Below are 25,615 nucleotides of genomic sequence, written 5' to 3'. Positions count from 1 at the left end.
TGGCTACGTACTTCTTGCCTTATGGATCAATCCGATAGTATTTAATGCGTAACGTTGATCTTGGTATTGGAACAAATAGTCGCAATTAGCCACCTCTCTCATAATTAATGTCGCTGTAAATACCTGAATATTGTTGTTTTACGATACTTGGTCGTTTACTATGTATGGTCGTCTACATATAGCCGTTCTGAAACACCATGATTTTTCAGAAATACTCTTATCGACTACATGCGGAAATGATAAAATTTAGTTACTCTCCTGAAGTACCCCAGGGATTGCAGCTCCTAAGCTTACATTGTCAGGGCTACATCTCTTACCTATTTCTCGTATTAAGGTCGGTACGTGTAAAAGAAAAAGAATTTTACAAAGCAAAGCAGAGAAAGTAATCAGTTATTTGTAACAAGACCCCTGAAACATTATTTGCAGTAACGAAGTGGTTTTCCAGAGTTTACCTGGAGGAAAACAACGTACAGATTTTGTGAAAATAATCGATTAAAATTAACTGTGGATTTTGGAATGAAAAATACGTTAATAACACTTTGTATGATCTAGTTATTTAAGTCTCTTCAGAAGGGCGAAATCCCTCCGACCCAACCTATCACGAAACCCAACAGTAGTAGAGCACTTTCACGTCACAGACCTTTCCATGAGTATACGTCGAGGAGGATCATTGTAAAGAATTCATCACACATTCAAAAGGTCTTATATCTAACAGCAGGCAACCCACAGCTTGTGAGATCACAGCAAAATCTAGAATGATGTACAATTGAAAGCTTTATGAAAATGACAGAACATCATAAAATATCTTAAATGGAATACGTCTGTGAACCTTTTATGCGGACAAAGAATTTCAGAAGAAGTGGATGGATAAACTTGTCACAGAAGTCAAGAGTATCACGAATAAATTTAATAAGGCGTCAGAGAAAGGTTTCATTTTTCATAGTCACTCATCTCTTCCTTCCGCCTAAACACAAACTCGTTCGTATCATATGTCAAATATGGTAGATGTACGCACACCGCAGATGCATTAGGCCATTTAATGCAATGCAAGCAACCTCTGTTAATGCTTCTACCATTGCCAAACATATTTCTGTCAGGATAACGACTCAACTGATTCACAGAACCCGGAAACTGGAATTTACAGACGTGCCAGTAAATGCACTTGACGAAGATGAAGGAGCTTCAGCAGCCGATACTATTTCCAACCTAATTCCTCAGCCACTGAGAACATTATCAACCTAAGTAAGACAGAAGTGATTCAGTAGCAACTATCGTATGAGACTTGCAATATCAAATATATCTTTGTAATGCTAGCTGTCTTTTCTTGTGGAGCTTGGAACTTAGAGGGCTCTGTTCCACGAACCATAAGCAGATTACATACGGTAGTCATATTACTGCTAATGTGACTAAAATATGTAATCTGCTTATGGTTCGTGGCATAACAAGTATAGATATAATCTGTAATTGCAAATTAATTTTTATGTACGTAAATAAATAATTGCCGGTGCATAGGGGAATAATGTTCTACCAGATTGTTGAATAATTTCTTCTGATTAGAAATTGTATTACGCGATAGCAATCACACATGAAATTATGTGATTATTAACGGTTACTCTCGCTATATACAATTACTGTGCACTTCTCGCAGCGGATCACAGAATTTTCAAGTACACCTACAAACGTATGTGTGCAGTTATTTCCTCTATAAAATAAAATAACTCATTTGCTGTTTTTTTATTAATACCAAAGGAAGTTAACGAATGCACATATTCAACAATAATTTTCGATGTTACTGAGCAAAATATTTACGACTTTAGATTATTAATGCAACATTTAATTTAATTAACCAATTAATTTATTCCACGCTCAAAGTTTAGTGTCCGTAGTCTATGAATCTATTTGTACTATTGAAACACTAGCCTGTCAATCGTAACTGAAAAGGAGATAAACAGGATTGGCCGAAATTAGACCCGACTTTGTGTCGCGTACGTATTGTATGCTACATTTTAGAAAAACAGTTTTATCAGTTTCTTCGTACTTACGACCACACGTCTTTTTCTCGGCACTCGACAACCCTTAAACGATCTGTATCTAAGGATAAGACGTCAGCTTAATGACGGAACACGGAGGTTGGAATTTTTAAAGGCGCTATATATATAAAAAGAGCTTCAACAATCGTTCATCATCCACCTACCGCTGCCATCATATAAAGACAAGTATGACTGTAAATGGCTACTAGTACCTACCAGTTTAACATAATCCGTGGCTGAACACCACAACACACTATAATATTTAAAATTACGTTGACTAGCAACATTCATGCAAGTAAACCTTTGAACATAGCTACAAAGCTTCAGTGACCGTGTCAGAATTGTATTGTAACAAATAACCCCTCGGTCACAGACATTAAGTCAAAATTGAACTCGTTTCGACGCTACTATGAGCGACGTCTTCAGAATTGACTAACTGTACTAAAACATTAGGTATATAGTACATTAATAACATTAAAGTTTGTACTGACTCGAAACTATGCTGTACTTACAAGTCTCATATTAAAACAGATCTCGGCCGGAAAGGGACGACATGAACACTTGTCAGATGGCGAGCCGCTAAGGTTTGCTCGTACTGTGGGCAGGGGTTGCAACGAGACTGAGATGCCCACTTTAGAAAGTGTGGGTAAGTAAACATGGTGTTGCTACGAGCGCCATCTAGTAGCCGCAGAAACAACTAGGCTACTGCACATTCAAAATTAGACACATGAAATTGTGATGCAGCTGATACAGGCATAACGTAAGCATTAATAATAACAGGACGAAGTTACATATTTATCTGCTTTAAATAGAGATACATTTTGTAACATAAAAAACGTTAATTATGACATACAAGAAAACAGCAAAGATGTGACAGGAAAACAACATTTCGGTAAAATGCATGAGAAAATCTGAATGAAAGATCAGGCTATGGCTTTATACAGTCAAAAAAGTTTTTATTTCGCAGCTGCAGCTGTTCGTTGAGAATGAGGCCATCATGATGATTGAGATGTTTGAAAATCTCCAATTCCTCTAAGACATCTAACCTACGCCCCTATTTTTCGGTATGCAGAATATTGTTATCGCCTATGGCTTTAGGGACGTGTCTAGTAATTAACAGATGATCGGCAAAGGTTGAATTTAGGGGACTGGTGCCGTTCTTTCTCAAAAGATGTTCTTTATATCTGACGGTGAAACCACGTCCGGTTTGCCCTATATAATAGGAGGAGCAGGTATCGCAAATGATCTTATAAACGCCAGAACTTCCTGTAGGGGAGCGAATGGATTTCAAACTATGAATGAAGTTTCTCTTTAGATTATTATTAGTAGAGAAGACAACATTGCAGTTGTATTTATTGCGAAGCATGCGCTGAATCAGAGAGGAAATGGGTCCTATGAAAGGAATATAAAAACGTTATTTTTTGGTTAATTTCAGTGCATGAGGTTTTGAGCGTGGTAGTTCTTGCAGTTTTATTTTTTAGGATATCGACCTCTATGTTAGGTGTATATTCATTATTGACTGCTATGGTTTTAAGTAAATTAATCTCCTCATTAAACTTTTCTGTTGAAGAGTAAAAAAGGCCATTTTCTGAGAATGTGGATGAAACGAGGAAGCAGGCACTATAAGGTCAGTATACGCTTCTTTTCGAAAAATATTGAAAGTGATGTTATGTCTTCTATTGTAAGCGTCAAGTCTAAATAATGTAATTGGCGGTTTTCGTTTTCGAGTTCAATAGTGAAAGAATTTTTTTTCGTGGAGGTCGTTAAAAAGTTTAAATATATGATTCTAACGGCGGGTCCGTTATAGATGACCAGAATATCATCAACGTATCTTGTGTAAGAAAGAATACCTAGTGAAGCGGCTGAACACATGAAATTGTGATGCAGCTGATTCAGGCATGATGTAAGCATTAATAATAACAGGATGAAGTTACATATTTATCTGCTTTGAATAGAGATACATTTTGTAACGTAAAAAACGTTAGTTATGACATACAAGAAAACAGTCAAGATGTGACAGGGAAACAACATTTCGGTAAATTGCATGAGGATATCTGAATCAAACATCAAGCAATGGCTTCATACAGTCAAAAAAGTTTGTATTTCGCAGCTGCAGCAGTTCGTTGAGAATGAGGCCATCATGACGAGTGTACAGATTACTGATTTTATGAATCTCATTAATGTCGTTGTCAAGTATAACTACTTTGAATTCAACGAACAACTTTACCAGCCGTGTGATGGGCTCGGTATAGGCTACACTTTAGCCGGCGTCCTCCTTGGGAAAAAAAAGCTGTTTAACCGTGTCTCAGCCGCTTCACTAGGTATCCTTTCTTACACAAGATACGTTGATGATATTCTAGTCATCTATAACTGACCCGCCGATAGAATTGATCGTATATTTAAACTTTTTAACGAGCTCCATGACAAAATTTCTTTCACTCTTGAACTCGAAAATGATAAGGGCCAATTAAATTATTTGGATTTGACGCTTACAATAGAAGACAATAACATCACTTTCAATATTTTTCGAGAAGAAACGTATACTGGCCAATTGGTGCCTGCTTCCTCTTTTCATCCACAGTCTCAAAAAATGGCCTTTTTTTACTCTGCCGTCCACCGAGCCACCTCCATACCTCTCTCAACAGAAAAGTTTACCGAGGAAATTAATTTACTTAAAACTATAGAAGTCAATAATGAATATACGTCTAACATAGTGGACGATATCCTAAAAAAGAAAACTGCTAGAACTACCACGCTCAACACCTCATGCACTGAAATTAACCCAAAAAAACGTTTTTCTATTCCTTTCATAGGACTCATTTCCTAATAGATTCAGCGCATGCTTCGCAATAAATACAACTGCAATGTTGTCTTCTCTACTAATAATAATCTAAAGAGAAATTTCATTCATAATTTGAATTCCATTCGCTCCCCTACAGAATGTTCTGGCGTTTATAAGATCATCTGCGATACCTGCTCCTCCTATTATATAGGGCAAACCGGACGTGGTTTCACCGTCAGATATAAAGAACATCTGTTGAGAAAGAACGGCACCAGTCCCCTAAATTCAACCTTTGCCGATCATCTGTTAATTACTAGACACGTCCCTAAAGCCATAGGCGATAACAATATTCTGCATACCGAAAAGTAGGGGCGTAGGTTAGATGTCTTAGAGGAATTGGAGATTTTCAAACATCTCAATCATCATGATGGCCTCATTCTCAACGAACAGCTGCAGCTGCGAAATAAAAACTTTTTTGACTGTATGAAGCCATAGCCTGATCTTTCATTCAGATTTCCTCATGCATTTTACCGAAATGTTGTTTTCCTGCCACATCTTTGCTGTTTTCTTGTATGTCATAATTAACGTTTTTTTACGTTACAAAATGTATCTCTATTTAAAGCAGATAAATATGTAACTTCATCCTGTTATTATTAATGCTTACGTTATGCCTGTATCAGCTGCATCACAATTTCATGTGTCTAATTTTAAATGTACAGTAGCCTAGTTGTTTCTGCGGCTACTAGATGGCGCTCGTAGCAACACCATGTTTACTTGCCCACACTTTCTAAAGTGGGCACCTCAGTCTTTTTGCAACCCCTGCCCACAGTACGAGCAAACCTTAGCGGCTCGCCATCTGACAAGTGGTCATGACGTCGCCTTTCCGGCCGATATTTTTTTTAATATGTGACTTGTAAGTACTGCATCGTTTCGAGTCAGTACAATCTTTAATTTTATTAATGTACTATATACCTAATGTTTTAGTACAGTTAGTCAGTTCTGAAGACGACGCTCATAGTAGCGTCGAAACGAGGTCAATTTTGACTTAATATTTATGACCGAGGGCTTATTTGTTACAATATAATTCATGCAAGTAATGGTTCATAATATATATTATTTTATGCTTTCCTTTTTTATTCTCTTACTTCGAAACGAATAAAAGTGGTTAGTTAGTTTCCCTTCTTGTACTGTTATGTTATTCAACCGAGTTATGCTTGAAGTTAGTAAATAACTGTAGCAGCACGTAGATATCGCTCAATGATACCTCATTTCGGCACTAGGCGAACACAGGCAGCATCAATACCTTGTATTCTTGTTACAGTACACTCAATGACAGTCATTTCAGTTCTAATCGGATTACGTGGTTCCTTTGCGGTGGAAATTTCCCGTAGAACTATAGATAAAGCCACAGCATCTACAACTTACGAACAGAAAGTTACCTACTGGCTACTGAACACGCCTGCATTGCCACGATGTGGTCAGCTTTCTCAGTGACCAATTATATTTCACTATACGAAACACGAAACAGGTTTTTCAAGTGAGAGGTAGAAGTTAATAGTGGTATAACAAAACTAGTCGTGAATTTATGACACTTGCAAAATATCGTGAAATCGAAGAGACATAAAACATACACTAAAACAACCGACAAATTACTTGTGTTATACAATAGCTATCAGGCATTAAATACATGTTTACAGTGCTGTTTATTACTTCTTACATTATTTTACGTTACTGTTTATTCAATCAAGTTGTCTCCATTTCTTCCACTCACAACAGAATACAAGTATACATCGACTCTTAACGAATTTTCCATACAACAAATAATCCCAGACACTTGTCGACCAAGATCAGTGCTTGCTTTCTATTTTTTTTTCTTTTTTTTCATCTTGCATTCGTTGAGGTGTCAACTTGATATGGAGTAAAACGATTCTTTCTGTGGGAATTTCGCTAGACAATTAGTTATCGTTCAAAATTTGATACATTTGATCAGAACTGCCGTTTTCTAATTAAGTAGACGCCAAATCGAAATTACATTACTCTTAACTGACTACTCCTTAAGTGGCATGAAGAGTTCCTTTTCTTGTGTCGGTTCTCCTCATTTCACAAAAGAACTGCTGTCTCATACTTTCGTTATTTGTAAAGTAATAGCCGGCCGTTGTGGCCATGCGGTTCTAGGCACTTCAGTCTGGAACCGCGTGACTGCTACGGTTGCAGGTTCGCATCCTTCCTCAGGCATGGATGTGTGCGATGTCCTTAGTTTAGGTAGGTTTAAGTAGTTCTATGTTCTAGGGGACTGATGATCACAGATGTCCCATAGTAGTCAGAGCCTTTTTTTTTTTAAAGTAATAAATTTATGGCGCCTGATGATCCTAGACAAATATTTCTGATCAACAGCGATTCCGTGTCATTAAAGAAGTTTTGTTTGTTTTGAAACTACAGTGGTTCAGTTTTGTCGCACGTGTAGAAGCTTCTATTCACAGGAAACTATGCCTGTCAGTGTAAGCCTGCTGCCTCAAGGCAGCCTAATGAGTTTCAGTGAAGGAAAGAGTGGAGGGAGATACACTTCACTCACAGCGGAAACGGGGGATTTGGGTGAGGTTGCCGGACTGAGAGGCCCGATATCTCTTTGATGCAATCACGGAAGTGCTCAGCTGCAAAGATTTAAGGACACGATGACAAAATTATACAGGAAACGTGAGTCGAACTGTTCCCCAACTGGCGTCAATTATCTTAATCACTGAAATATCATGATTTAATAGAGCTACCATTACAGAGACGAGTCGTCGTGAAAGAGGAAACTACTGAAGTACAGCATAGAAATCTGTTTCTCGAGGAGTGTGATTTACCTCCTACCTCTTTCTCTGTATACAGGGCCCCATTGCATTTTCAGCGTATATATAAAGTGTGGTACTTGGACATGTCTCCCAGCTACAGAAGCAGTTCCTAACAAGAAATTCCAAACACGAAAATTATCGGCGCGAGAGATGAGTAGGTGTTAACAGTTTTCCTCGGAGAGTTAAATGGCGAATGTGGCGGCGATATCCACGAGAGCGGCGCCGGAGAGCCAGCCGGAGCGGCACTGTGGCCCCCGTTCTCTACCACCCTCCTGCTCCCTCCCGGTGCGCTCCTCTCACAATGGTCCGGGTCTCTGGTGGCGGCGCAGGGCACGGCACAACCGCCAAACGAGCGCCTAAATGGAGCCACGGCGAGGCGTCATCAGCATCGGCCGCGCCTCGTCCCCGTCCGGGGAAAGTCGCAATGGATCGAGGGCCCTCTCGGTAATGACGTCATTAGTGACGATTCCCGACGCCGTGACTCCCGCGGGCCTCCTAAGGACCCGGATCGATTCCACGGCGACGCGGCTGCCGGCCCCGCCGAGAGCTGTCCCTGCCTGATGGATGAGCGCGCCGCTGCGCCGCGCTCGGACCCCCGCGGCAGGCCGGCTCCCGCCTCAACCCCTAAAAGAGACGTTCGTTACCGGCTTGCGCTGGCCCGGCTCCCGGCACTATCGTTGCATTATCTCCGCCGTTTCGTTGTATGGTCATGATAGCATCAAGTTCTTGATGGCGTCAGCCTACCAAACTGTTATGCGCTCTGGGTTCTCAGCCTATATCTCCCTTTCACAACCTCTATTCCATCCATGTCAGAGTTCCGAGAGCGAAATTTTCACTCTACAGTGGAGTGTGCGCTGACATGAGACTACCTGGCAGATTAAAAGTGTGGGCCGGACCGAGACTCGAACTCGGGACTTTTGCCTTTCGCGGGCAAGTGCTTCGCCATCTGAGCTACCGAAGTGACGCGTGAGTCCTGCTTGGGTAGCTCTGATGGTACAATATATTATTCTACAATGTATGCCTGCCGGCACGGTAGCTCAGTGTGTTCGGTCAGAGAACCGGTTGGCCTCTGTAATAAAAAAAAACTGAGTGGAAGGATCAACCACCGAACTTGAACAGGATGTCTTGCGACGTCGGCAACGACCAAACACAACGATCAATAATGAACAAAAAAAAATAAGACGGTCCTGAAATCGAGGCTCGGTCCGGCACATAGTTTTAATCTGTGTACTTTTTCTCTTGGTTGGACATGAACGTGAAATGTATAGATTACATGTTTTTACGATAAGTACTGTATCAGTAGCATGCGAGATTTACCAAGGAACAATATATTATTGTACAGTGTATGTCTATTCCATGGAACTGAGATTCTGTGTGTGAACTCTGACCTCTTTTGTCATTATTCTTCTTCTTCTTGGCTTGTTATCTGGACGCGAACCGTAAGGAGCGCTTAAAGAAGGTTCATCTTGCTGTATCAGCCAATGTAAGTTGTTAACAAAACTGAAACTAGAGTTGTATGTGACTTAAAATTTCTGTCCGTGTTGAAATCATTTGTAATCATAAACGTTGCTTGTCTAGAGTAGACATGGGCCTTAACAGAAATTTTTCATTCTTAGGCGCCATCTTAAAGATTAATTAAGAACTTTCTCTTAGCTCATCGTAGAGACGTGCCGCCGGTTGGGAAACTAAACCCTTCTTTCACATTCTACCAGCCTGGCGGTCGCTGCAAATAATTTAGTAAGATTCACTTTGAGATTTTCTCGAAGTTGCGAGATAGCATCCCAGGTGGGAAGGCCTGGTGACAGGATTCTAGTTCACGTAAATGATTTTATTCGCAAAAGCTCCGCTTGTTATCTTGTATTGGGAGTCAAGACGAAACCACGATTTTGAGTTACAGAATTTATTGTTGTATAGTGAACGGACTAGTGAAATATTTCCTGGTGCTATAAGCACACGACTTTAACTTGACGTTGACTAGGCATATATTGAGGAATATCTTTTGTGTTTTAAAAGTTAAACAAATGAGTATTTACAATTCCGTAGCCCCTGAGAACTCAGCTAGTTTACTGAGTGCTTATACGCGTCGGGCTAAATTAAACAACATGCTACAATGTTAATAATATTCCTAAAGTACTTATTTCTCTTTTATGCTGAGCCATTGCATTAATGTGTGTTTCTTTTTTATATAAGCCATGGCTCATATTCATTTTATGACATTACACTGATAGTAAAGAAAAAGAGTTACAACTATTTTTATTTTATTACATTATATCTGCCAGGAAGTTTCATATCAGTGCACACTCCGTTGCAGAGTGAAAATCTCGCTATGGAAACATCCCCCAGGCTGTAGCTAAGCCATGTCTCCGCAATGTCCTTCCTGCCGGGAGTTCTAGTTCTGCAACTTTCGCAGAACAACTTCTGTGAAGTTTGGAAAGTATGAGACGAGGTACTGGTAGAATAGAAACTGTGGGGAGGGTTCGTGAGTCGTGCTTGGGTAGCTCGACTGGTAGAGCACTTGCCCGCGGAAGGCAAAAGTCCCGGGATCGAGTTTCGGTCTGGTACACGGTTTTAATCTGTCAGGAAGATTCATGTCAGATTCACTTCTTAACTCATTAAATAACTCTGATATGAATGAAATGAAGACTGTTAAATCGAGAAAAAGATTTGTCCTGAGAGTAAATTACAGTGACAGGAATACCCATGGTGATATTCTTAACCGCTTGGATACACTGAGTTGACAAATGTAATGGGCACGTCCTAATATCGAGTTCGGACCTTCTTTTGCTCGGCGTAGGGCAGCATCTTGACGTGGCATGGACTCAACAAATTGTTGGAAGTCCTCTGCAGAAATATTGAATCACGCTGCCTCTATAGTCCATCCATAACTACGAGAGTGTGTGGCGAAACAAGCGCTGTAGCAAAAAATGGCTCTGAGCACTATGGGACTTAACTGCTGTGGTCATCAGTCCCCTAGAACTTAGAACTACTTAAACCTAACTAACCTAAGGACATCACACACATCCATGCCCGAGGCAGGATTCGAACCTGCGACCGTAGCAGCCCCGTGGTTCCGGACTGCGCGCCTAGAACCACTAGACCACCGGGCCGGAAGCGCTGTAGCATTTCAGAAATACATAGGCGAGCGAGTTTGCCGGTACTTATTCCAGTTCAATGCTGCTAGCACCACGTCATCATAACGTGCCTCTGCGTCGTATACAGAAGTGTTGCGCCATAATGTAAGGATGAAATTAAAAATTGAAGAAGCTTTACCAAACTTTGTCAACATACGTTTCAGTATATTAATGTTTAAGTTGTTAAATCTCAGAGTGATCAAATGAATATGATTCCCTAAATACATCGTTTTAAATAAAAAACTAAATAATGAAGCTAGAAAGCCAAAAATTGTTTAAAATGTGCAGATGTATGTCAAAATCAACTGGTACAAATGTCAACATGATTGGAGCAATAATCTAGTCAAATTTGGTGTTTTGACGAAAAATAGAAGGCGGCATATATTAGACTCAGAAAGATGGAAATTGATGGAGCTTTAGTTTCATATAAAGAAAAATCAAACACAACCGCAATAATTTTTTTAATTTTTTTACGTAATGTTACCGGTTTCGGTCTGTTTTAGAACATCCACATCGTGATGAAGGTGGTGGCTGTGAAAGGAGCAGGCGCTACACATCCACGAACGCTAACATCTACATCATGCTGTAGGTCTGAAGATGGTCTAAAATAGACGGAAACCGGTTACCTTACATACAAAATTAAAAACAGTTTATTGTGGTTGTGTCTGTTAATATTCAGTTTTAAATAATAAATAAATCGCTGTACTCCAGAGATACGTGTTCTGAAAAATTACTAAAAAGCTGAAATAGGTGGCCCCATTGAACTACCTCAAATAGTTTTGAAGTAATTACTGGAGCCTAAATTTGGAACAAAAACCTTCGTATTTGTAATGGATTAAGTATCATTTACGTTAAATGCAGAAAGTTCTGAATAAATTACTTAATAACATACATTAAACAATGGAGTTATCCCAAGTCTCTAGACTTTGATGTTAGTAACAAGTAATACAAGGGCTCTGAAAGATATAGTTCAGAGGTCATGTTCTACTGTTTTCCCATTATAAAAATTCTAGCATGCAAAATTTAAATGCAGTGAGTCAAACCTTTTTTCTGTGATTAAAGCCAACTGAAGTTCTTTCATACAAGAATACGAAGAATGTAAACTGATACACAACAGAGTTATTAAATAATATGTCTCCGAGAAAGCGGCAATTTAGATACTGCTACCTGGCAAACAGTAGATGACGGTAGAAGTTCCCTTCGGTAGTCCACTGCGCCCGTATACAAATAGGCCAGAGAGGCAGGGAGACTTCTCTACTTCGCAGATCACTCTGCCCGCGTCTGTCAAACGCTGGCTTATGCGCCGCCTCGGTTGACATCACAGCCAGGCTGAAACTAAACACATGTTTACGGTACTAATACGTAGTAAGTGAACTTGCGCGGACTATACACCACTCAGGATCACATATGTTTCGCGAAAGTAACTGTTTGTGTGCCGCCAGCAATGTTAACAAAACCGAGTGGCAAGTGGTGATATTATTTTCCATTTAAGTGGTGAGCAATTAACTCTGTCTGTTAGAAGTCAGGGTGAAAGACCATTTATCGGGAACTTAACATAGAGTTCCCCTCTGAACTGCCCATAGTGCTGTTTGTTCATCGCTTTCTGGCTGACCACAAACATAGTTTTCAGGCTCTTGTAAAAGACGTCGAAGCAAAAAAATTCTTATTTAATACGCTCTTGACAGGGCAGGATTTTGTGCACAAACTGAAGAGTCTATCACGTCCCATAAATGTCGGGTGATTGGCCCGGTGAAAACTCCATTGTCATTTGGAAACATGAAGCCTACGAACGGCTATAAATGGTATAAAAGTAAATGAACAGGAATATTTCTAGTCAATGATTGGTTCAGTTGGACCAGACGACCCCGATCACTCAATCAAAAACATCCACACCATTATGGACCCACCACCAGCTTGGGAAGTGCCTTGTTGACAACCTTCGTCCAGGGTTTCATGGGTTTCCAACTGATACGGTGATGAGCCCAAGAGAGGCGCTGCATGAGATGTAGTGCTTTTATCAAAGGCGCTCGCATCGGTCGTCTGCGGCCATTGCCTGTTATCGCTCCATTGTCCTAACGAATAAGTTGGTCATACACCCCACACTGGTTTCTGTAGTTATTTCATACAGAGTTGTTTCTCTGTCGGTAATGACAACACTACCCAATGCTGAATGAAAATCAAGATACGCTCACAGGATTTGCGGACCTGGAAAAAGAGTTCGACAATCCAAAGTGGTGCCAGATGTGCGAAATTCTGAGGAAAATAGCGGTAAGCTATACGGAAAGACGGGTAATACACAATATGTACAAGAACCAGGACGGAACAAAACATTGGAAGGGAAGAAACGAAGTGCTCGGTTTAAAACAATGTAAGACAGGGATTCAGTCTTTCGTCCCCGCGGTTGATTCTATACATCGAAGAAGGTACGACATCAGTAAAAAATTGGCATTATTATTCAGGGTGAAAAGTTATCAATGATGAGATTCGCTAATGACACTGCTAGCCTTAGTGAAAGCGAAGAAGGATTACAGGATCTTTTGAATGGATTGAAAAGTCTAATGAGTAGAAAAAATGGATTGAAATCGTATAAACACCAATGTAATGAGATGTAGCAGAAATGAGAGTAGCGAGAAACTTAACATTAGTTAGTGACCACGTAATGGTCGAAGTTAAGAAATTCTGTCACCTTAAAAGCAAAATTTCCCTTGACGGACGAAGCAAGGAGAGCATGAAAAGCAGACTATCACCGGCTAAAAGGGCATTCCTGGCCAAGAGAAGTCTATTGGTATCACAAATAGGTCTTAATTTGGGGAAGAAATTTCTGAGGAAGTACGTTTGGGCAACAACATTGTGTGATAGTGAATCATGGACTGTGGAAAAGCCGAAACAGAAGAGAATCCAAGCCTTTGAGATGCGATGCTACAGAAGAATTTTGAGAATCGGCGAAGAAAAGAACATTTGGAGAAAACTGACTACAAGAAAGGACAGGATGGTAGGGTAAGTGCTCAAATGTCAAGGAATAACCCACATTTTGATAGATGGAGCTGTAGAAAATAGAAACTATAGGGGAAAAGAGAAATTTGTATAGTTCCAGCAAATGAATGAGGTGGTAAGGTGCAATTGCTGCTCCGATAAGAAGAAACTTGCACAGAATAGGAATTCGTCGCGGGCCGCATCAACATGAAACCAGTCAGAAACATGATGACCCAAAAAAGGCACTAACTTCCCAAATGTAGATTTAAATGAATGGAAGAACAGAAATTCTCTAATTTACTCACAAATTTCGCAATAGTCTTCAGAAATGGTCATAGTTCGGGCGGCGCACCGACTGTATGTTGATTTATTGTGTTGAGAGAGTTTGTTACTGTTGTGGCTCTTAAATTAATGGCGTAACTCACGTTCTTCGCAAACTTTCGGATGAAATCATTATCGTGTTGCATTTATGTAAACTGCAAATCATTGCAGGTTATATTAAAGCAAATGAGTTAAATACTAACGTAAAAATTATTATATTAATATATGTTTTACGCCGTGTAAAGAACTACGTATACCAGACTTTTGGGTGTTCAGAGGAGATAAGCGAGACACAACCTTTCTATGTGAGATAAGTCATAATGACACTGTTTACTTACTCGGGGTCCATGGGGATTTGACGTTCAGCGGTATAGCCCTTACCGCTGTGTGGCTAATACTGTTTTCACAAACATGTGACTTCCTAATGTTCTCTTTTTCATGGGAAAGGGGTGGAGGGAAGGGGAAGTTAGACACTCCGGAAGGCGAATATTAACATCCGAATACCAATTGTGAATTAATGTAAACAGACGACATTTGCAGGACATCCAACAACTGTGTCAGTCAATATCAAGACGAATAACTGCTTGCATGAGGGCCAGAGGTGGACCAACGCGTTATTGACTTGTTGAATTGGCGAAGGTCTTTCTCTAGAATAAATCATCCAGTTTTTCTGAAATCGTACTCATTTGGGCAATTTCTTCTTGATTCTTCTTCTTTTGTCTTAGAATGTAGTTTTTGGTATGTGTTGTGCCTAATCAGATCCTCCTAAATAATCATTAAACGATTGTCTCATCGCCACAGTAGGCTGGAGTTTGCTTGTAATACAACTCGCCCATCTTTTTTGGTTGGGTTTCAACAGATATGGCCATTAGTAACATTCCTGACAGTAAAATTTGTTTCTCAATATCACGGTCTGGTATCGTTTATCCTTCACTTTAGGTGGGGCTCTCGTAAATCAGAGCATTTTTTGCCTGTTTTATGCTGCCATTTGTCGAAAATTCGCTTGGTGATGTAATCTGAGAACTTTATATTTCACAATTAACGCCATGTCTTAAGCACCGTGACCCGCTTGTTACAGTAAATAAATAAACGATGCCTCTATCACAACTATGTATTTACCAACAGCCGGTTTCAATCTGCGATGGAAATCGTCTTCAGCTCTTCCGCCTTAAAGCACAGCTTCTCAACTTTGGGTGAAACCAACACGCAGTGTTAACAGACTGCACTTTGCACCTGAACATGACCAGCACCTCAGATTGAAACTGGTTGTCAGTAAATAAAAAATTGTTGGACTTTACATTTCTCTTTTGTTGTGTCTACGAAGACCGCTGGAATCACATTGTGTCTGGCCCTATGGATATGAACACATTTATCGAACAATATAGCGCTTCATAGGATGATCTCTGGTATAGATTTAAATCTTCCTTAAGCTTGTCCATGTCTTGTACGTCTGTAATGAACACGTCCAGGTTATCGGCGTAAACTTTATAAAACGTCATGTGAGGACCCTCTGCAAGACCCCTGTAGTCCGAGAGCCGGAATTAACTGCACTCCCACTGTTAACTTGCGCAGAGTGAGGCGACATATTTCGTGCGACGCGAAAGGCGAGCCACAGTTAACGCGCTCTTTCAGTGTCCTCGCAGTGCTGACTTCTACTGCCCGCGGCGGGAATGTTATTCCTCCTGACCAGTACAAATTCTATCCTTTTAGCTTAATGTCTTATTTCTGAAAATCACGGTGTACCACTGAGGCGACCACAGGATCCGGACTACACCCATGATTACTTATAAGCTCAAACTTGTCACTGAAGTTTGTAAGGTTCCCTGTGGGACGCTTCCACGGCTTTTCGGCCCTCCGCAAACCACAGTGTGATATATAGCCCCCACTGAAAGGACACCCGTCGGAATTTGAGTCTCGCTGTTTTCTTTCGTCCTGTCAACTGCGGAAACTTTTTAATACCACTTCCTTCCTCTCCTAAAGGAGAGCAAGTGAATCGTATTAAAGTTGCTTCTGAAACCGAACTTTCGCGAAACTCCCTAGTTGGCGGCGCGTTCTCCCCCCGTCCTCGCGCTCTTCCCGCAACCGCCGCACTCTTTCGGTGCTGGCGGACCTCTTTCGCTGTGGCTCCAGCTTCCTCTTTACACGCGGCCGTCCTTCCCTCCTTTTTCCGGTGTTTGAGTGATAGATGGGCTGATTCGAGGATTCCCGCAGAACTACGTTGCTTTTGGGGAAGAGAGTAACGTCCAGAAGGTGACAAATTTTTTCACATTTTGTGCGTCTACGTCTAGATACATGCTTCGCAGGTCAACGTACGGTGCATGGTGGAGAGTACCTTGTACCACTACTATACGTCTCCTCTCCTGCTCACTAGAAACAGAGATAAAGAAAAACCACTGTATAAAAACAACGTTCCTTCATTACCCTCAAGCGAACTACTTGGGAGAGAGTAGAATCGTCTATAGTCAGCCTCAAATGCTGGTTCTCTAGTTTTGTGCAGAGGTGCCTTGCGAAGAGAGCATCACCTTTCCTCCAGGGATACCTATCTGAGTTCCCGAAGCTTCTCCAAAATACTGACTTTAATCCGACCTGGTAGTGTCCAAAACAACAGAACAGTACTCAAGAATGGGTCATCGCCTTTATGGATGTGCTACACGTTACCAAAATTCTCTCAATAAACCGAAATCCAGCATGCGTTTTCCCTGCTACAAACATGACGTGCTCATTCCATTTCAAACCGCCCTGCAATCTTACGACTACATATTTAATTGATGCGAGTGTATCATGCTGCACTCTTCTAATGCAGTATTCGAACGTTACAGTACTGTTTCCCCCTGCTCATCAGCCCTAACGTACGTTTTTCTACATTTAGAGCTTACTGCCATTTGTCACACGAATTTTGTCTAAGTCATCTTGTATATTCCCACAGTCACTCAACGACGTCACGTTCCCGGACATCACAGCAACATCAGCAAATAGCCATAAATTTCTGCTCATCCTGTCCATCAGGTCATTTATATATATATATAGGGAATAGAAAGCAGTCCTATCAAATTTCCCTGGGGCACTCCTAACGATAGGTTTGTCTCTGATGAACGCTACTCGTAGACGATCACGCACTGGGTTCTCCTTAAAAAGTCTTCGGGACTCTGCCATGTCTGTCAAGCTATTCCACATGTTCGTACTTTCGTTAACAGCAATGTGACCAAATAAAAAACATTTGCACCCTCAATATAACACATTCAGTTGAGTAAAATTACCAAATACCAACAAGCAAGTCTTCAATAACAACAGCTTTAGTTAAGTAAATTTACCAAATAGAAACCAGGCAAGCCTTTAATGCCAAAAGTTTCAGTTAAGCAAAATTACCAAATGCAAAACAGGCAGGCCACGATTAGTAACAGCTTCGGTCAAGTAAAATTAACATATATAAAACAGCCAGGCCTTCTTTAATAATAGTTTTAGGTAAGTATAATTACCAAATTGAAAACAGGTAGGCATCCAGTGATAAGCGTTTGAGGTAAGTGAAATTACCAAATCCAAAATAGGCAGGCCCTCTTTAATAACACGTTCAGTTAAGTGAAATTACCAAACATAAAACATGCAGGCTTTCATTGATAACAACTTCAGTTAAGTAGAATTGGCAGACAGAAGACAGGCACGCCTTCAATAATAACAGCTTCACTTAAGCAAAATTACAAAAAAAAAAAAAAACAGCCAGGTGTCCAGTAAAAACGTTAAGACTTCAAAATCCAATTTCACCAATTGAAGTTTAAGCTTGCCAATTCCAAAGGGGGCTTAGAATTCAATACAGTGAAACTGGCTTCAACTCTTTCATCTGTGTGGCCCGTCCCAGAGCTGGCTGGCCAGGCTACGTACGAAGACGGCACTCAATATCAGCCACGGATTCAAAATGGTCCACAAAAATGCCATCAACCACTCGACGGAGTCCGAGCCCAAGTCGCTAGCGCAAGTGCTCGCCTCATTCACCGGCCGGACCTCTCATGCCGTCCTCCTCGCCCCGTTACCACTCCCCAACTAGCCAAGCCACAACACGTTCCATTCCCCATCAAGAACCGCTAGATAAGATTTTAGTGACCTCAAACCAGAGGGACATCGCACGACAGATCGAGCTAATGGCGCCAGGAAATCGAAAGGCGTTGCTCGCAAGTCAACCACGGCTCATTATATGCGTGTTTCCTTCCATCCATGGTTTGCAGAAAATGGCAAGCTGAGTGTGGTACGAGTGATGCTTTCTAAATACACGCTAATCTGTGGACAGAAGCTTCTCTGTCTAAAGGATATTTAAAATATTCGAACTCAGAATGTGTTTGCGAATTCTACGGCAAAGCGATTTTAAGGAAAGTACTCTGTAATTATGCGGGACAGTTCTTTTACCTTTCTTAAGTTCAGAGGTCACCTGCGCTTGACTCCATTCGCTTAAAACTTTGCGCTGGGCGGGAGATTCGTGACAAATGGAAGCTACGTAAGGGGCCATTGTCGCAGAGTAGTGTCTGTAAAGGTGAAATGGGATTCCATCGGGACTTGGTGACTTACGTTTTGGACCTTTTCGGTTGCTTCTCTACGCCACGGATACCAATTTCTATGTGCTCCGTGCGGGAGTTTGTACGACAGCTGAACGACGGGTTATTTGCACGACAGTGATCTGTCGAAAAATATCCTACTGCCGTGGAGAATAAAAGGGCTGATTTATATTCGTTTATTTTCATATTTTGGTTAGACGTTTTACGGTTTTGTCCACTCAGCGGTCATCTTCAAAGTGAAAGCACATGCTGCAACCATTTCCAGTTGCATTATCAAAAATATTGTTGACAAGGCAACCCAACCTGATTTTGCTATGATGATAACCACTGAGTGATCGAAACTCTTAACAGCTTATAATCTCACATTTATGACTTAATATAATATAGGTTCCTTCCCCAAAATCAACCAACCATCCAAAGGAAAACCTCTAAATCTCGTGGCATTGGAAGTACGCCAAATATGCTATGTGAATAGGACGTAGCTGCATTATACGCTCAATGCTTTAGGTTTTATTCCTCGGTGTAAAGAAAGAGACAGTGTCTGTTATCGTAAAAAAGGCTACCTCTGGAAGGATAATTTCTGGAGAGGAAAGAAGTGATCTAGTAAGCTTCGTTGTTCCTTTAGTTGAAGAATTAATGTATAATTATTCAGAATAAGTACAGATTGTTTGTATGAAGTGTCACAATATTACATTGGTATATCGTGAGGGTAGTAATAAAAGCCGGAGCCACGAGACCTGTGGTGATGTGACTGGAATTCTTTCACGGTTTATTTTATTGATCTTCTGTACGACATTGCAATACGTAACGACGGACCGCGAGGAGCTTGGACGCCGCAGTCGAGCCTCCAGCACTTGTCTAAACAAGAGTAAAAGCCTCCGAAATAAGCTACAAGTCCCCACACCTGGACCGTATTGCACTGAGTGGAGCCAATCTACTTATTTACCAGCTTCAGATGGGTTAGAATAAATTTATTTGATACTGTCTTAACACACTGTTGTGGGTTTTTCTGATGAAAGTTGCCAGTAAAATGGAGGAGATAGTTCAGGCTAAAGGACTGCTCATGTGTTCGTGCAATAAAAGTACAAATGTGAAGAGTAGTGAACCCGACGTACCATTGCTAGGACATGCGGACAATGGGGCTGCGACAATTTCGCGAAAGTAAAATTCCCCCAGCAAAAAAATAAAAATTGAAGAAATCTCTACTTAGGATACAAATTTGTTGAAACTGTATGTCATTGATCGTCGAACTACGTGCAGCTGTATGTTTTAATAAATGGAAATTATAGCAAATGATGTAGGAACAGTACCCAGCGGCTTCAGCCGAGAAGGTGTATCGCTGGAGAGCGGAGCTCGGTGACAGAGCTGGCGATGGGTAGCACACAGTACAGAATGACTCGGATGTTAGGCTAAAGAGGTAGATGTGGAAATGATACGGACATGCGATTCTAGGTTGGCTTACTCGTCTGTACTTTATTTCTTCTTCACGTATTTGCAATGAATATGCAGAAGGGTACTGACTCTAGTTTATAAAAACATAGGTAAGGCTTCTCACCACTTAAAACTTCAGGGCTATTAGGCCTTGGTCGATGTATCAAATTTTCTCTTAACGTTTCCTCTCCAACTGTGGGAGACATCTTCAGAGGTAAAATGGTGAACTGCAACCAGAACTCGAGCGAGCGCAAATCATACAGGCAGTGTAGAGGGCACCACAGTCTATCATGTGACGAGATTGTCGCTGGTATTGCCAACATTCTCGACTGAAAGTAATCGATCGTCATTGTTACTTTCCAATGTTGACATCAAAATTTTGTCTAATTTAACATCTTCCTTTTTTCTGTTAAAATTATTACGGTGTTTATAGATCTAAATAACTTCTCTTTACATACGCGCATGATAACGCGATGTTTCCGGTATGCCACTCGTCTCAGTGAACTTTATTTCGTTACCTCCATCTTGTTAAAGATGTTCCGCTACGGCTGATTTATCCGTGTCCGTATGTCCATGCAGCGACAAATTATATTGCTTGATGTCTAATTCCATTAGCAACCGTGGGCACCACGATCTTATTATTGTCGATAATTTTGATTGTAAATAATGACATCCTTTATTTTACAAACTGATTTCGGTCACTGTGTGACCATCTTCAGTGCTAAAAATACATAAAAACCATCAGACATGATTACTGGAAAGCAAATGTGGCCATGCTTGTAATCACTATCGATACAGATTGTCATACATACTAAATTATTCGAACGTTATAGGCACATATAATAACAGCACAACATTTTCTATGAGGTATAACATGTACTATGATGGTTACTTCCAACGGATATATTCTTTTTTATTGCACACAATAACTTTTAAATTCACGAAAGAGCCTATCTTGTAATCTTAGCAGCTAATCTTAGCAGTTGCCTATCCTGCGTACAGAGAGTTTATAGCTTACATAGCCAACTAGCTGAACTCAGTATTAAAAAAACAAGCATCATAATGCCCTCTATATTCCAAAGCGTACAAGATGCAGACATTACACACAACAAATACCATCAACAAGAAAACCAAAGTTTACATAAAAGAAACCTTTAAAATCACATGACAATTTTTTACCGTCAGAAGTCATAGGAAACTTTAAAAACGCAGTACAGGCATAATAAAAATTTCAGTAAAGTGACGCCCTTGGATGTGAACACGAAGATAAATTTTTTTAGGAATATTCCTATTGTCAAAGCGTGTAGCAATTTTTTAAAAACAAATACAGAAAAGTTAAACTCAGTATTAGCCCAAAAACATGGATTAAATATAAAAGCACTAGCCATTGACAATGGGACGTTGCGCCCTATCTTATCATACTCGAAGACTTGATCACCGTGTTGATTGACATTATCAAAGTAATTTATTAACAGGCAATTACAAAAAGTAATAAAAAAGACATTTACGAAATACAATAATCTCCTCTATGATGTACCAGATCCGTAATTTTTCATGTGAGCCACTAACGTCAAATATCAATAACGACAAAGTGGGCGAATGTTGCAGCTTCAACGAATAAAGCGGCAAATGCCAAATATACATTTGTAAACCTGTTAAATACCTCATAGCAACTTGCGAAAGAAGAGGCTTGCCTAAATGCACACTAAGTGTACGCACGTATCGTCAATCATCGTATTGCACTGTATAAGAGCGTCATTCCGGCTAATTTTCCGTTTCGTTGTTGGCCTTGTGGACGGCTTTCTTGCAAGGCGCTAGGCAGCTCTCAAAGTACTTCCAAAAATGGGCACATTTCGTTATTGTCTGCTCGCTAAGCATGGTGCAAATACGAGATTTCAAGTGCAAGGAGATCCAGACATCTACCGTTTTGCAGCAGTCCAAGTTGCGATATCAATTCACGAGGAGCATGGTCCGTTTCAATCAAAAGTACCGCAACGTTAGATCTATCGGTAATATTCTTCTTATCCTGTGCAACATGTTCACTATATCTTACTTCGAGTGTTCTCCCACTCTGCCCTACATAAATAGGATTACAATCAGCACCATTGCAGAAATTTATATTTATTTATATTATTAATTAACAATCTATGGAGACTATTTTCAATTGAAAATGAGAAGCTCGCAATTAAATTTTTGACAGTCCCATAGTAAGGTAAAGTAGCAAACTATTTCTGTCCATTACTGTGCGTAACTGGCACACATTCCTTCTCATTGTCCTTGATCTTTTTGTTATAAATATTTCTCACATAATCATCAGGGTAGGCATTCACTCTAGCTATGTACGACATACACTCCTGGAAATGGAAAAAATAACACATTGACACCGGTGTGTCAGACCCACCACACTTGCTCCGGACACTGCGAGAGGGCTGTACAAGCAATGATCACACGCACGGCACAGCGGACACACCAGGAACCGCGGTGTTGGCCGTCGAATGGCGCTAGCTGCGCAGCATTTGTGCACCGCCGCCGTCAGTGTCAGCCAGTTTTCCGTGGCATACGGAGCTCCATCGCAGTCTTTAACACTGGTAGCATGCCGCGACAGCGTGGACGTGAACCGTATGTGCAGTTGACGGACTTTGAGCGAGGGCGTATAGTGGGCATGCGGGAGGCCGGGTGGACGTACCGCCGAATTGCTCAACACGTGGGGCGTGAGGTCTCCACAGTACATCGACGTTGTCGCCAGTGGTCGGCGGAAGGTGCACGTGCCCGTCGACCTGGGACCGGACCGCAGCGACGCACTGATGCACGCCAAGACCGTAGAATCCTACGCAGAGCCGTAGGGGACCGCACCGCCACTTCCCAGCAAATTATTGACACTGTTGCTCCTGGGGTATCGGCGAGGACCATTCGCAACCGTCTCCATGAAGCTGGGCTACGGTACCGCACACCGTTAGGCCGTCTTCCGCTCACGCCCCAACATCGTGCAGCCCGCCTCCAGTGGTGTCGCGACAGGCGTGAATGGAGGGACGAATGGAGACGTGTCGTCTTCAGCGATGAGAGTCGCTTCTGCCTTGGTGCCAATGATGGTCGTATGCGTGTTTGGCGCCGTGCAAGTGAGCGCCACAATCAGGACTGCATACGACCGAGGCACACAGGGCCAACACCCGGCATCATGGTGTGGGGAGCGATCTCTTACACTGGCCGTACACCACTGGTGATCGTCGAGGGGACACTGAATAGTGCCCGGTACATCCAAACCGTCATCGAACCCATCGTTCTACCATTCCTAGACCGGCAAGGGAACTTGCTGTTCCAACAGGACAATTCACGTCCGCATGTATCCCGTGCCACCCAACGTGCTCTAGAAGGTGTAAGTCAACTACCCTGGCCAGCAAGATCTCCGGATCTGTCCCCCATTGAGCATGTTTGGGACTGGATGAAGCGTCGTCTCACGCGGTCCGCACGTCCAGCATGAACGCTGATCCAACTGAGGCGCCAGGTGGAAATGGCATGGCAAGCCGTTCCACAGGACTACATCCAGCATCTCTACGATCGTCTCCATGGGAGAATAGCAGCCTGCATTGCTGCGAAAGGTGGATATACACAGTACTAGTGCCGACATTGTGCATGCTCTGTTGCCTGTGTCTATGTGCCTGTGGTTCTGTCAGTGTGATCATGTGATGTATCTGACCCCAGGAATGTGTCAATAAAGTTTCCCCTTCCTGGGACAATGAATTCACGGTGTTCTTATTTCAATTTCCAGGAGTGTATTTAGGAAGAATACATGCAGTGAAACAGTGTTAGATTATAATTCTAACCATCCAGATCAGCGTAAAAAGAGTGTTTAAATTTTGCAGTCAATAGAATCCTTAGATCACCATTAGCAGAAATCTATTTGAAAACGGGAATTCAAACTACACTCCTGTCTCCGCAATTGCAACGCATGCGCAGTAGTACTATCAGCGCACTATATAAGCTGGGGCGGAGAACGTCTTCGTCACCTTTCCGAGGTCTTCTCCATCCCCAATGATCCCCACTTTGATTATTCTCTTTTCCCCACCGTCATGGAACGTGCCGATTCCTTGGTCGCTCCACTTGCTCCTAGTCTCCAGTACTTGGGGCAGTTGCCCCCTCTGACATAAAGACTCCCATCACAGCACAAGACATTAAACTTATCCTCCGGTCCAAACGCAACACGGCCCTTGGTCACGACTGTGTTACCTACCATCACCTTCGAGAAAGCCCTATTCCTTCCTGACTGTCCTCGCCCATCTCTATAATATCATCCTCTCTACTGGCTTCTACCCTGACCTGTGGAAGACCTCCCGCGTCCTCTTATTCCTCAAACCCAACAAATCCCCTCCTGCTGCCTCTTCCTATCGTCCCATCTGCCTCACCTCCGTCTTCAGTAAGGTCTTTGAATCCATCCTCTCCCACCGTATCAATCAGCACATTGATCAACATCACCTCTTCCCCCTTACCCAGTGTGGCTTCCGACCCTCCTTCTCTGCTGAAGACCAACTCCTCAACCTCGTTCACCTTCTGTCTGTGCAGTTCAACTCCCGTCGCTCCGCCATTTTTGTTTCCCTTGACCTCCAAAATGCCTATGGCCGTGTATGGCATCCCAGTCTCCTCTGTAAACTCCAAACCTACGCCCTGACTATCAATTTTGTCCGTCTGGTCGCTTCCATCCTCTCGCACTGTCCTTCCTATGTCACCCTCCACAACACCAACTCCCGTATCTTTTATCCCACGGCTAGCGACCCCCAATGTTCTGTCCTCTCCCCTCTCCTTTATCTCTTGTATACGGCTGATATGCCCAAGCCACCCCCACCAGACCACCTTCTCCAGTATGCTGATGACACCGCCTTCCTGGCTCTCTATGCTACCCTTCAACGGTCCCAATGTACTCTCCAAACACACCTTAACCAGTTCACCACTTGGTGTTACCTGTGGTTCCTCTGTCTCAACCCCTCCAAAACCCAGGCAATCATCATAGGCCACACCACTCTCTCCTTTCACCTCCACGATTTCTACCTCACCCTTTATGGTCGTCCCATCCAGCTCATCCCCACCCTGCCTCCGCCTTCTGAAACTCCTGTCTGGCCGGACATGGGGATGGCATCCTTCTACCATCCTCCACACCTACAAATCCCTCATCCATCCTATCCTCTGTTATGCCAGCGTTGCCTGGATCTCCACCCCCACCAGCTTTTACAAGGCCCTCCAAAATCTTTGAACGCCATGGACTTCGCCTTGCCTTCCGTATCCGCCTTCCTTCCCCCACACGGCTCCTGTATGAACTGATTCCCTTCCCCCACCTCTTCCGGTTCTCCAACATCTCTGCATCCTTTATATTGTCTGTATGCTTGATCCCCCCCCACCCTCTGCTTTCCTCCTTCCTCTCCACCCCCCACCCATTGCTGTCCCTCTATCGCTGTATCCCTCCCTCTCTCTACCTCCACTCCCTCCATCTCCTTCATCAGGGCAATTTCCAACACCTCCCCCTCCCGGATGACGAACTTTGCTGTGACATCTACCCTTCCTTCCAACTATAACCTGGCCTTCT

The sequence above is a fragment of the Schistocerca cancellata genome, chromosome 8 (assembly GCF_023864275.1).
Source record: "Schistocerca cancellata isolate TAMUIC-IGC-003103 chromosome 8, iqSchCanc2.1, whole genome shotgun sequence".
In the NCBI taxonomy this organism is placed as follows: Eukaryota; Metazoa; Arthropoda; class Insecta; order Orthoptera; family Acrididae; genus Schistocerca; species Schistocerca cancellata.
Note: the sequence above shows the minus strand (reverse complement) of the source record.